General features: G+C 44.6%; 1 protein-coding gene across 1 annotated transcript in view; it reads left to right on the top strand.

Moving 5' to 3' along the window:
- The window catches only part of LOC138262216 (fatty acyl-CoA hydrolase precursor, medium chain-like), a 283496-nt gene that overhangs the window by 154722 nt on the left and 116133 nt on the right, over window positions 1–12641 (top strand). The gene's annotated exons all lie outside the window — the stretch shown is intronic.

The following is a 12641-nucleotide window of genomic DNA, read 5'->3' as shown; positions in this document are numbered from 1 at the left end:
GGGGCACTTTTGCCCGGTGGTAGAGAGGGAATTTAAGGAGGACACCTTTGGGGTTGTGGGGGCAAAAATTATTGCCACTCTGGCGCCACCAGTGCTGAACCCGGCCCTCATGAAAAGGTATGTAACAAGTGACCCCATTTTGGATGAGATTGCAAAGAGCCACCAAGTATTCAAAAGCTTATGAGTGTCATTCAGCAGGTTTGATGCCTACACATGAAGTGATGTCACACAGGCCTTGAGATCAGAAATTTAACTTCACTCCTTACCAGGAACCTTCATCTCTCCTTGAAAGGATTCTTCATTACTCATTACCAGGAATCTTTATCACTCCTCACCAGAAATCTTCATCACTCCTCACTAGAAATCTTCATCACTCCTTATCAGGAATCTTCGTTTCTCCTTACCAGGAGTCTTCATTATTCCTTAGCAGTGATCTTCATTACTCTTTACCAGTCATAGTCATTAATCCTTACCAGTAACCTTCATGACCCTTTACCAGGAATCTTCATTACACCTTAATGGAAATGTTCTTTAGCCCTTATTAGGAATCTTCATTATTCCTTACCAGTAATCCCCATTACTCCTTATCAGGAATCTTCATTACTCCTTATCAGGATTTTTCAATACTCCTTATTAGGAATCTTCATTACTCCTTACCAGGAATCTTCATTACTCCTTACCAGGAATCTTCATTACTGTTTGCTAGTAATCCTCATTACTTCTTATTAGGAATCATCATTACTCCTTACCAGGAATCTTCATTACTATTTACCAGGAACCTTCATTTCACCTTACCAGTAATCTTCATTTCTCTTTACTAGTAATCCTAATTTCTCCGTATTAGGAATCTTCATTACTCCTTACCAGGAATCTTCATTACTCCTTACCAGTAGTCATCATTACTGTACATCCAGGTGTTTTGCATCACAGTCCTTACAGAGTGAGTGGCAGTCTTCTTCAAGATACAGATTTACCAAAACTAATCTAAACAAAAACAAATATTCCGGGCTGCCAGCCATTCTTATTCTCTGGTTTCCAGTGCAGCAAAATGCAGCAGTGAAAACATCACTTCTACACCTTTGTTACAGGGGTTTGCACATCTCTAACCATGCATGCAGGTGGAGGTCATACGCCGACACACTTCCTTTTTAGGTCGAGCTTCGAGACTTGTATGTACTTTGTGGGCTTCAAGTCCGCCCATTGATTTCAATTTGTCTATTACAATGCCCTTCAAAAACCCTTGCTTCTAAATGGTTAATCTATCTTATTTGTCCCTCCTTTTTGTAAGTTGTTCACTCCCCCGGAGCAGCGGTCATTACTTGTAGCCTTCCCCTTGGCCCAATATTAACATCTGTTTAGGGACTACTTTTCTCTTTTTCTAATAGCATTTCACACGAGCCCTTAATGTATTCAGTGCCTCTGAACTCTCAGTTCTGTAAACAGAGCTGTAATTCTTGTTTTCTTTTGTTTATGCTGGGTATCATAGGAAGCCTCTCCTTGCACACACGAGTGTGATTGAAAACAGGCCTCTAAATCTTATCACTGCACCTGCTTTCATGTTTCACCATTGCACGCATTATAGTTATCAGCACGGAGCCCCAAAGCTGGTTATTGGCACTGCGATGACTCTGTTATGTGAAGCCTTGTAAATCTTGTTTTCTCTGGGCTTCTTCTCTGCTCATACCTCTCCAGCTTGTTAAAGCACAGTGGATGCTCAGGGTGCCGCTCACTTTATTTAATATTGGCACTCACTTTATTTAATTTTGGCGGTTGCAGTGCGCTGCGTTCATCTTTAATTACAATGGCTGCTTGTTTTTTTTTGCTATTTGCACAGCGCAAATCCACCCAAAGGTATCGGAGCCCCTAGATTTCCAAACAATCACACTGGCACATAATGTTAAAATACATTACACAACAAGCAGGGAGCATGAGTGGGGCTTAAGAGGCAGTGGAAAGGGAAGGAATGCAGATTAGTAGGAGTACTAAGAGAAACACAATAATTTGTAAAATTATCAACATTTTTAGGGCTTTCAAAACAGAGATGAGAAAATGTGTGTGTGTTTCTCAGTGTGTGCATGCAAAAGTACCAAGTAAAATACAGCAGACACCCCACCAAACCCAATGAAAGGACCTGTACCCAACTATTCATCAGAAAATACATTTATCAGGGGATTGTAACATCCCAAACTGCCCCCCTGAACCTACGCCCCTAGTGTGCCGCCTCCTTTTCCCACCTCAAGTCCTTTCTCTCTTGCGCACTCAGACACCTTTGCGGACAGCCATGATGAATCTGTTGTTTTTCTCCAGCATCCCCTCCCCTTCTGTGCTTCCTTAGAACAGTACAAGTTGATACCCATCATTGCTCTCCCTTCATCATCTTCAATACTCATTTTATTCTTCTCCAGTGATTAAATTGAGTCAATGGTTTCCGGTTCTCGGAACCGGCCCTTCATTGTCAACACCGGCTCTTATGGTAGTCTGCCACAAGGTGGCGCTGTTTGTGAAATTTAAAGATGAGCAGAACAACAGATGCTAAAAATACATTATGCATTAAAAACAACCACTTCCTGCCTTGCAAGCCCTTGTTATACCTTTGGGGTCTGGAGTAGTCCGAATTGTCCCGCTTGTAGGAGTGTGATGGTTAGTAGGTGTGTAATTGACAGTGCAGGCAGGTCAGCGGTTGATGCAAGCTGCAGACGCCTCCTGGCGAGGGCTCTGGTACTTATCTTCTTACAAATTAAGCACTGTCGTTCTCCAACATTCCAAGTGTATGACTTCTAATGTATTTTTATGTTTTGATGAAAGTTCCAGTGGCATCCCAGCGGTGGCGTGAAAACACGTGAGGACCCCCCACCAACCCACGCAAGACATGCTGAAGGGGCCCCCACACTCACATCAGTAGGGGCTGAGGGCCCCAACTGCAGATGGATAAGCCAGAAGCCTGCCTCCCTCCCTCTGCACCGCGGGGGCCTTTGTTACCCCCTTGCTTCTCAGGGCTACGAGAACATCACTTTATCAAAAATAGCAGTCTAATACCGACATGAGCAGTTAAAATAACAGCAACCATGGCGGGACAAATTTCCAATCGAACCTTTCATCAAAGAGAAGTGCATTATATTTAGCAAATAAAACGCAAACTTTTAATCTTTTGATATTAAAATAACTTGCCCAAAGACCTGTTTAACATCGTCCAGGCAGCTAAGTGCAGCACTCACCCATGAGCTGACAGGCGTCTCCCTTGGTAGCCAGTACATGTCCAAGGCACTGCCATGGTTCTTTGGGTACTGATTTAAACAGTTATTGTCTCCTTGGAGGCGAATGAGAGGCTCATTCTATAGTTCAGGAAATCCACACCAACGCATGTACATGCACTCTGATGTTCCGTTTGTGCTTGTGTAACACCAAGGTCACAACATGCCAACGTGGCAGGAGCCAGTCCAGTCCCTGAATTACCAGTGGTGTGCCCCCTTTCCCAGATGAAGTTTCAAAAGTGGAATTCTGTATTTGGGAAAAGAGGAAACTAAAGGAGGGAAGGCGGTAACCCACCCCTGCGGCTCTTTACAAGGTGAAGGGGGAAACATCCTGAACAACTAGGTCCTAAACAACTACTTTCCTAAGCAACTACTGCCAAACAACTATAAAGTCTCTACAACGAGGTACTGAACAACCACTGTCTAAACAACGTAACGATTGCCTGAACAACAAATTTTAAGGTACCTTTTTTTTATGGTTTATTAGTGTTTAGAATTTATATATAAGTTGTTTAAAATTGTCATATATATATATATATATATATATATATATATATACATATATATATATAAATTCTAAACAACTAAAAAAGATTTTGAATTTATAAATATAGTTTAGAATTGACATATATATATCAATTCTAAACAACTAATAAAGATTTAGAATTGATATATATATATACATACACACATTCTAAACAACTAATAAACCATAAACAAACAAAAAAAAAGAAAAACTTACCTTAAAATTTGTTGTTCAGGCACCAGTGGGGCGCCGCATGTGTCACTGGTCTATTGCACTGGAGGGCACCTCTGAAAGAGACACACCAGCATCTAGCCAATCAAAGCCCCAAAACACTGCACCCATCAACCATTACATGACAGGCTGCAGGGGGGTTTCATGGTCACGAGGGAGCTGCAGCTATGTGCTGATGCCGAAACCAAACCATTTGACGCAGGAGTGGAAAGCAGGCACTGTTGGACAGCAGGCACTGTATCATTATGTTCCATCTGGTCTGCAACCAGCGCCAACCACCTACGCGACATAGTCATGCAACCAGACTCCAGCAAGGAGGGTCGCAGGGGCACCAGGCGCGCAAACATCACTCGCAGGGGCATCAGGTGTGCAAACATCTGTCGCAGGGCATCAGAAGAACAAACATCAGTCACAGGGCATCAGGTGAACAAACATCAGTCGCAGAACATCAGGCGAATAAACATCAGTTGCAGGGCATCAGGCAAACAAACATCAGTCGCAGGGCACCAGAAGAACAAACATCAGTTAGAGAGCAGCAGACGAACAGACATCTCTCAGAGGGCACCAGGCAAACAAAAATCCCTCGCAGGGCACCAGGAGAACAAACATCAGTCGCAGGGCGCCAGGTGAGTAAACATAGGTTGCAGCGCACCAGTCGAACAAACATCAGTAGCAGGGCACCATGCGAACAAACATCAGTCAGAGAGCACCGGGCAAAAAAACATCAGTCATAGGACACCAGGCAAAAAAGAATCCATGGCAGGGCACCAGGTGAACAAACATCCGTTGCAGGGCACCAGGCAAGCAAACATCAGTCATAAGACACCAGGTGAACAGACATCAGTCACAAGGCTCCAGGGGAACAAGCATCTGTTGCAGGGCACCAAGTGTACAAGCATCCATTGCAGGGCACCAGGTATGTAGGCATCCATTGAATGGCGCGAGGCAAACAAACATCAGTCGCAGGGCACCAGTCAAACAGACATCAGTCTAAGGGGAACCAAGCAAACACACATCAGTCACAGGGCAACAGGCACACAGACATCAGTCACAGGGCACCAGGCGAACAAACCTCAGTCACAGGACACCATGCAAACAAACATCAATCGCAGGGTACCAGGCAAACAAACATCCTTCACAAGGCGTCAGGTGAAAAAACATCAGTTGTAGGGCACCAGGTGAAAAAAAATCAGTATCAGGGCACCAGGTGAACAAACATCAGTCGCAGGGCACCAGGTGAACCAACATCAGTATCAGGGCACCAGACGAACAAACTTCAGTCGCAGGGCACCTGGTGAACAAACATCAGTCGCAGGGCACCTGGTGAACAAACTTCAGTCGCAGGGCACCTGGTGAACAAACATCAGTCACAGGGCACCACGCAGACAGACATCCAATGCAGGATACCAGACGAACAAGCATCCCTCGCAGGGCACCAGGCTAACAAACATTAGTTGCATGACTCCAGCCGAACAATCATAAGTCGCAGGGCACCAGGCACACAAACATCAGTCACAGGGCACCAAGCGAACAAACATCGGTCACAGGACACCAGGTAAAAAAACATCAGTCACAGGACACCAGGTGAACAAACATCCATTGCAGGGCACCAGGTGAACAAACAACCGTCACAGGGCACCAGGTGAACAAGTATTAATTGCAGGGCACCAGGTGATGAAACATCCATCGCAGGGCACCAGGCAAACAAACATCAGTCACCGGACGTCAGGTGAGCAAACATCAGTCGCAGGGCACCAGGTGAATAAACATCGGTCAGAGAGCACCAGGTGAGCAGGCATCAGTCACAGGGGCCACAGGGCACCAAGCGAACAAACATCCGTCGCAGGGCACCAGACGAAAAAACATCAGTCTCAGGGCACCAGGAGAACAAACATCAGTAGCAGGCCACCAGGTGAACAAACATCAGTAGCAGGGCACCAGGTAAAGAAACATCAGTCTAGGTGCACCTGACGAACAAATATCAGTCTCAGGGCACCAGGCAAACAAGCATCCATCGCAGGGCACCAGGTGAACAAACATCAGTCTCAGGGCACCAGGTGAACAAACATCAATCGCAGGGCACCAGGTGAACAAACATCAGTCACAGGACATCAGGCAAACAAACATCAGTATCAGGGCATCAGGTGAGCAAACATCAGTCACAGGACATCAGGCGAACAAACATCAGTATCAGGGCACCAGCCGAACAAACTTCCGTCTCAGAGCACCAGGCAAACAAACATCTGTCGCAGGGCACAAGGTGAATAAGTATCATTTGCAGGGCACTAGGTGAACAACCATCAGTTACAGGGCACCAGGCAAACAGACTTCATCACAGGATACCAGGAGAACAGACATCAGTCACAGGGCACCAGGTCGTGCAGGCTTCGGTTGAGCTTGAGCCCATGGTTTCTCTTAAATCCAGAGGGAAGCACCTTGTTCCACAAGTTTACATCCAGCTACAGTTAAAGGCAGTGGGAAGGACAAGGAACAGACATGGGCCTCTGAGCTAGAACTCTAAAATGACCTTTGGTGAGCCTCAGGGTGGCCCTCAGTCTTAAAGATCTAGAAAGGAGGGCATCAGGCCTCTACAGCTGGTCAGTTTGCATAGATCACCCCGACCGGTTGTTACTCATAATACCATTTTCTTGTTTATCCCCTTCTGGTGCCGTCATACAGTGGGCACAATTAACCTGTCCACACCTAAGGGTACTTTGAGGTATGAGATAAAGGCCCTCATTACAAGATTGGCGGTAATGACCACCTACCGCCACGGCGACGGCCGGCAACCTACCGCCGCCGTGGCTACCAGCTGGCAACGCGTATTATGACTGCCGGTGGTATACCGCCAGAAATCCGGTGGAACACCGCCAGCGGTCATGGCGACGGTCGGCAGTAAGGCGGCGCTGTTGACAGCAGCACCGCCACATCAGCAAAACATCGCCGACCATATCATGAGCAATGATACGGCCTGGCGGTGTTCTGCTGGCGGACACTGCTGCCTCCCGCAGCGCAGCGGACCCTCTCCAGCCGGAGGACCCCCTGCAAGCAGGTAAGTTGGGTTCTCCGACCGGAAAGGGGGGTGGGGGTGTTTTGTGTATTGGGGGGTGTATGTTTTGGGATGCGTGCATGCGGTTGTGAGTCGTGGTGGATGCATGCGTGAATGAGTGATTGTGTGTGTTGTGTGTTGTCGATGCATGTATGTGTCAAGGTCTGTTAGTGTATGTTGTGGCGTGTGGGTATGTATGTCTGCATGCGTGGGTGGTGGTGGGTATGCGTGTGTGCATGTGTGTATATGAGTGCGTGTGTCAGTGAGTATATGTGCGTGGGCAGGAGCGGGTGGGTGAGGGTGGGGGAGGACTCTGAGGCGGGGGTGAGGTATGGGGGAAACCCCTATCAGTGTAGGGTACGGATTCCCTGGCACTGATAGTACCTACTGCCATGGTTTTTGTGGTGGTACAGAAACCACGGAAACCATGGCGGTAGGCTGGGTCGTAATCCCGAGGGTAGGAATGTGATGGCCGCCAGGCTGGAGACCGAAGTCTCCAGCCCGGCAGCCGGTACCACCCTGGCGGTCGGTGTGTTAAAATGTCGGTTTGGTCCAAATCCGATTTTTTTACTGCCGGCCTGTTGGCGGTATTACCGCCGCTTTAACACGGATCGCCAGGGTTGTAATGAGAGCCAAAGTCTGTAAAGAAGTCCCTTAACCAATCTTACATCGCCTCAACCCACCCCTAGAACATACACACAAAAATGGGAACTTAAGGGTCTATTCAGAAAGGCAAACATACATGTGAGTAAGTCTACGTCTGTAAGGTTACTCTTACGCTTTGTAGTTAATATACTACTTTTGACACATTTTATAATAAACTAATAATTATGTTTTATGTTATATTAATATAAATTATTTAATTTAAAATCCTCATATTAACTGTAGAACAGTATAAACAAATATCACTATTAATCTAATTTTAAATTAATTTGGCAAATTTTTTATATAATAAAATAATTTAAATTCAACATTTTTTTAAGTTTAAAAGAAAAAAACAAAATTTTGTTAATGCTTCAGAAAGGTAAACTTACTTGTGAGTAAATCTACATCTGTAAATTTACTCTTACACTTTATAGCAAATGGACTACTTTTTACTATTCACCATTTACGAGTGCACATTTACTATAAATTATAGTCTTATATGTCTTGATCCCCTGATTTTAAAGGAAGGAGGCTAATATATGGAAGTAAAGCTACTACAATTATAGACGAAGGTCTCTGCCACCACGGCAAGGATTTCCCTATTGTAAAGTATAAGGAAGAGCTAAAAAGTTAAAAAACTGTAACATTATTTTGGGTCAAATATTAATATAAACTAATGTAAAATATTTTTTGAAATCTAGAAAAATATAAAAAAGTGCTATTATTATAAAGGTAATATTTATTTATTTTGAATACATTAAATTAATTTAAATTAGAATTGTTGTCCTTAGGATTCAAATTAAAAACCCACCTAAAAAAAGTTGCATTAATGTATAGATTAGAAAAATATTAACACATTTCATAATAAACTAACATTTTTAATACATATATATATATATATATATCAAAACATATTCTTGTAAACACAAGAAAGGTCAGGACACTTCCAGACAAATGTAGAAAAGTTTTACTATCACACAGACTCTTCCTCCCAACGCGTTTCAGCCATAGCCTTGTTCACAGATAGGGTTAAATGCTAGTAGTGCTCATCCTCCTAACCTCATCAGAAGTATTCCTTATGGCGAGCTATTACGTGCCAAAAGAATTTGTAGTACCAATGACAGTTACCAACAGGAATGTAGTATAATGTGCCAACGACTTGCAGAAAGAGGGTATAGTAATACAATTATCAGGACAGCAGTGGAGAAGGTGGAGTGTAGAACCAGATTGGATCTTCTCTATCCTTCATATTAAACAAATGACAATGAACAAAAAATATAAGATTTATCACGACCTTCTCAAACCAAGCATTTAAGTTGAGACAAATGTTGAGAAAGAGTTGGCACATCTTACAGACAGACCCTCATCTGATGGAGTTTGGTCAGGATTTGCCATCCATTACCTTCCGTAGAGGGAGATCCATACGTGATGATTTGAGTCACAATATGGTGATTAATTCTAACAATGTTATGCAGACTGATTCTTCTATTACAGGATTCTATTGTTGCCAACAGTGCAAGGCTTGCAGATATAGGCCCTCATTCTGACCTTGGCGGGCGGCGGAGGCCGCCCGCCAAAGTCCCGCCGTCAGGTTACCGTTCCGCGGTCGAAAGACCGCGGCGGTAATTCTGACTTTCCCGCTGGGCTGGCGGGCGGTCTCCTTCAGACTGCCAGCCAGCCCAGCGGGAAAGAGGCTTCCACGATGAAGCCGGCTCGGAATCGAGCCGGCGGAGTGGAAGCTGTGCGACGGGTGCAGTTGCACCCGTCGCGTATTTCACTGTCTGCGCAGCAGACAGTGAAATACATTTAGGGGCCCTCTTACGGGGGCCCCTGCAATGCCCATGCCAGTGGCATGGGCACTGCAGGGGCCCCCAGGGGCCCCGCGACCCCCCCTACCGCCATCCGGATCTCGGCGGTCCGACCGCCGGGATCTGGATGGCGGTAGGGGGGGTCAGAATCCCCGCGGCGGTGCAGCAAGCTGCGCCGCCGCGGAGGATTCAATGGGGCCGCGGTACACTGGCGGGACCCCGCCAGTGGTGCCGGTCCGACCGCGGCTTTACCGCCGCGGTCGGAATCCCCATTGAAGCACCGCCGGCTTGTCGGCGGTGCTCCCGCGGTCCTCCGCCCTGGCGGTCAAAGACCGCCAGGGTCAGAATGAGGGCCATAGTGTTAATTGCTCGGATGTTATCTGGGGTAATGGACATAACAAGTATAGGATTCTAGGGCATTACAATTGCAATACTGAATTGTGTGTGTATTGTTTGAGATGCCCATGTAATAAATTATATGTGGGAAGTACTATTCACAAGGCCAAGAAGAGAATCCTTGAACATATATAAGCCATCCGGAATAATGACCGTAATTACCCTGTAGCAAGACATTTTCAAGAGGAACATCATGGTAACGAGAAACTATTAAGTTACTTGGTGTCTGATCATGTTAAGCCCAATATCCGGGGTGGTGACAGACAAAAAGCCTTACGTACTTTGGAATCCAAATACATTATCAGATTTATGACTCTCTCCCCTGGGGGTTTAAATTCCAGTGAGGAGATGAGTAGTTATCTTGGATAGATATTTCTGGGTATGATTAGGCATTGAGGGGTCTTTAATGGGCACATAGAATTATAGACTGTAATGCAGTGGAGATGGACTCGAGTATATTTATGGTACATGTTAACAATAAGAGGTTAGAGTAATGTAATGATATGCGGAGACTGACTTGAAATAATATATATGAAATTAACATATACCTATCCTATTAGGAAGTATGTTACACATGCAGATTAATAGGTACAGTAGGATGTTGGATGATATTGACTTTGTCTATCAATGATATAGAATCATGTTTGAACATAAGTACTGAGTATATAAACTAATGATTTAATAGATTTGATGGGTTTATAGATGATGTAGATTACATCTAAGGTACCTTATATATTATATACTAGTCCAATATGGCCAATGCCTTTGCATAGTAAGTTGCTTCATTTGTCTGTCGTCAGTTTTGTTAGATTTTGGTATTTGAATGCTAATGTGCTCACTTTCCCCATCTGTGAACAAGGCTACGGCTGAAACTCGTTGGGAGGAAGAATCTGTGTGATAGTAAAACTTTTCTACATTTGTCTGGAAGTGTCCTGACCTTTCTTGTGGTTACAAGAATATGTTTTGATTTATTTTATGGTTATTCCCGAATCCATGGTCGGACCGCCACGTTTTTTGAGCCTCAGAATTTCGGGGCTTTTTTTTCCCAAATATATATATATATATATATATATATATGTATATAGAAAGGTTGATATATCTATATATATCTATCTATCGATATTTCGAAGAATGCTCAAACACAAAATGAAGTCCAAAAAAATGATGTGCTTTAATACAAAATGCCTCCTCACATGTGTTGGAATATATATATATATATATATATATATATATATATATATATATATAAAAGGAAAAGCCGGCACTCCAGACAATGCAGTCATAATCGTTTACTTTCAACACAGCTGATGCGTTTCAACCATTACGGTCTTCCTCATAGCCTCGTGCAACCACTGCCTGCTCTTAAAAAATGTTTGGGCCCACATTCACAAAAGGTAAGGGTCTCTTGTGGACCCCATCCCATTTGCGAATGGGTTACCACCAACTTGAAGATTTTGCATTCCGGTCGCAAAACATTCATACATCGCCCTGCAAGTCGCTAATAGGAAGGGACGCCCTCAACACACCACCGCCTAATACCGGATCACAAAACCTATTTTGTGATTCAATAAGTGGTTACTGAATCACAAAATAGGATTTGTATATCCCTAAATGATTTTAAGGAGCCACAAACAGCCCAATTCTGCAAATCAGACCATTTGCGACCGCTATGCACCTTTGTGCATGTTGCCCAATGGTTTGCACTGCTCCAGGGTAATCAAGCATGTGCTGGATAAGGCAAGCCTGCTGGGTTCTCGATGAGTAGCAGAGGGGATACAAGGGCTAGCACCAGAGATGAAGGTATATTTTGTTAAAACAAAGTGGAGACAATGAGTTCTCTGATAGGGTTCAAGAAGAAGAGAGGGCATTCAGGAAGTTTTCTAATGATGGACAAGTGAATCATGGTAGAGAGATACTGGGGAGAGAGAGAGAGCACGAGAAGAGATAGAGAGAAGAGACAAAGAGAGAGAGAAAGAGAGGGGAGAGAGAGTGGGAGCCAGGTGAGAGAGAGGAGATAGAGGAGAGAGAGAGAGTGAGAGATGGGACAGAGAGTGAGAGGAGAGAGGGGGGTAGAGAGAGCGTGGAGAGAGATGAGAGGTTAGGAAAGGAGAGGAGAGGTGAGGAGAGAGGAGAGGAGAGGTGAGGAGAGAGCAAGGAGAGGACAGGACAGAGAGGAGAGAAAGGAGCGCGAGGTGGAATGCGAATGAGGAGAGAGAGAGGGCGAAAGAAACTGGTGTGTTTTCTTAAAAATGTTGTCTCCATTATGCAAAACCTCACCCTGAGTTGTATGAAAAAACTTTTTAGTTTTTTGTTTGAGATGATGACTGCACCTTTGGACCAGCCAAAGAGAGGTTTTGAGGGGAGTTTTGAAGTTTTGAGAGTATATTGCCTAGTGCCGGTGTAAATAAGTTAGAAGGTGTGCTTACCATCAATTACACAGCTCTCTTGGGGCTGTTGTGATCTACTGGAATTATAGTACTCATTCACCTCTAGGCTGTCCTGGTAATCAGGATACTAATTTTGAGTGATCTGAGTGAAATCAGGAGGATTTGATTGGTGCATAGGCACTAGGGTTCTGATGGGTACTTCCAACCAGATTCCTCACCTTGTCAATACCTCTGGGTGCCAAACTGGAGCCAGAAACTTTTCTTCAGTAATTCCCTCGTGCATCAGTAGCTGGTGGTGTGTGGCTTCGCATCAGATCTATCCCACCTCAGATGTGATGTTGGCACCCC

This window comes from Pleurodeles waltl, chromosome 10 (assembly GCF_031143425.1).
Source record: "Pleurodeles waltl isolate 20211129_DDA chromosome 10, aPleWal1.hap1.20221129, whole genome shotgun sequence".
In the NCBI taxonomy this organism is placed as follows: domain Eukaryota; kingdom Metazoa; phylum Chordata; class Amphibia; order Caudata; family Salamandridae; genus Pleurodeles; species Pleurodeles waltl.
The sequence above is the reverse complement of the archived record's forward strand: the minus strand, read 5'-3'. Positions and strand labels throughout refer to the sequence as shown.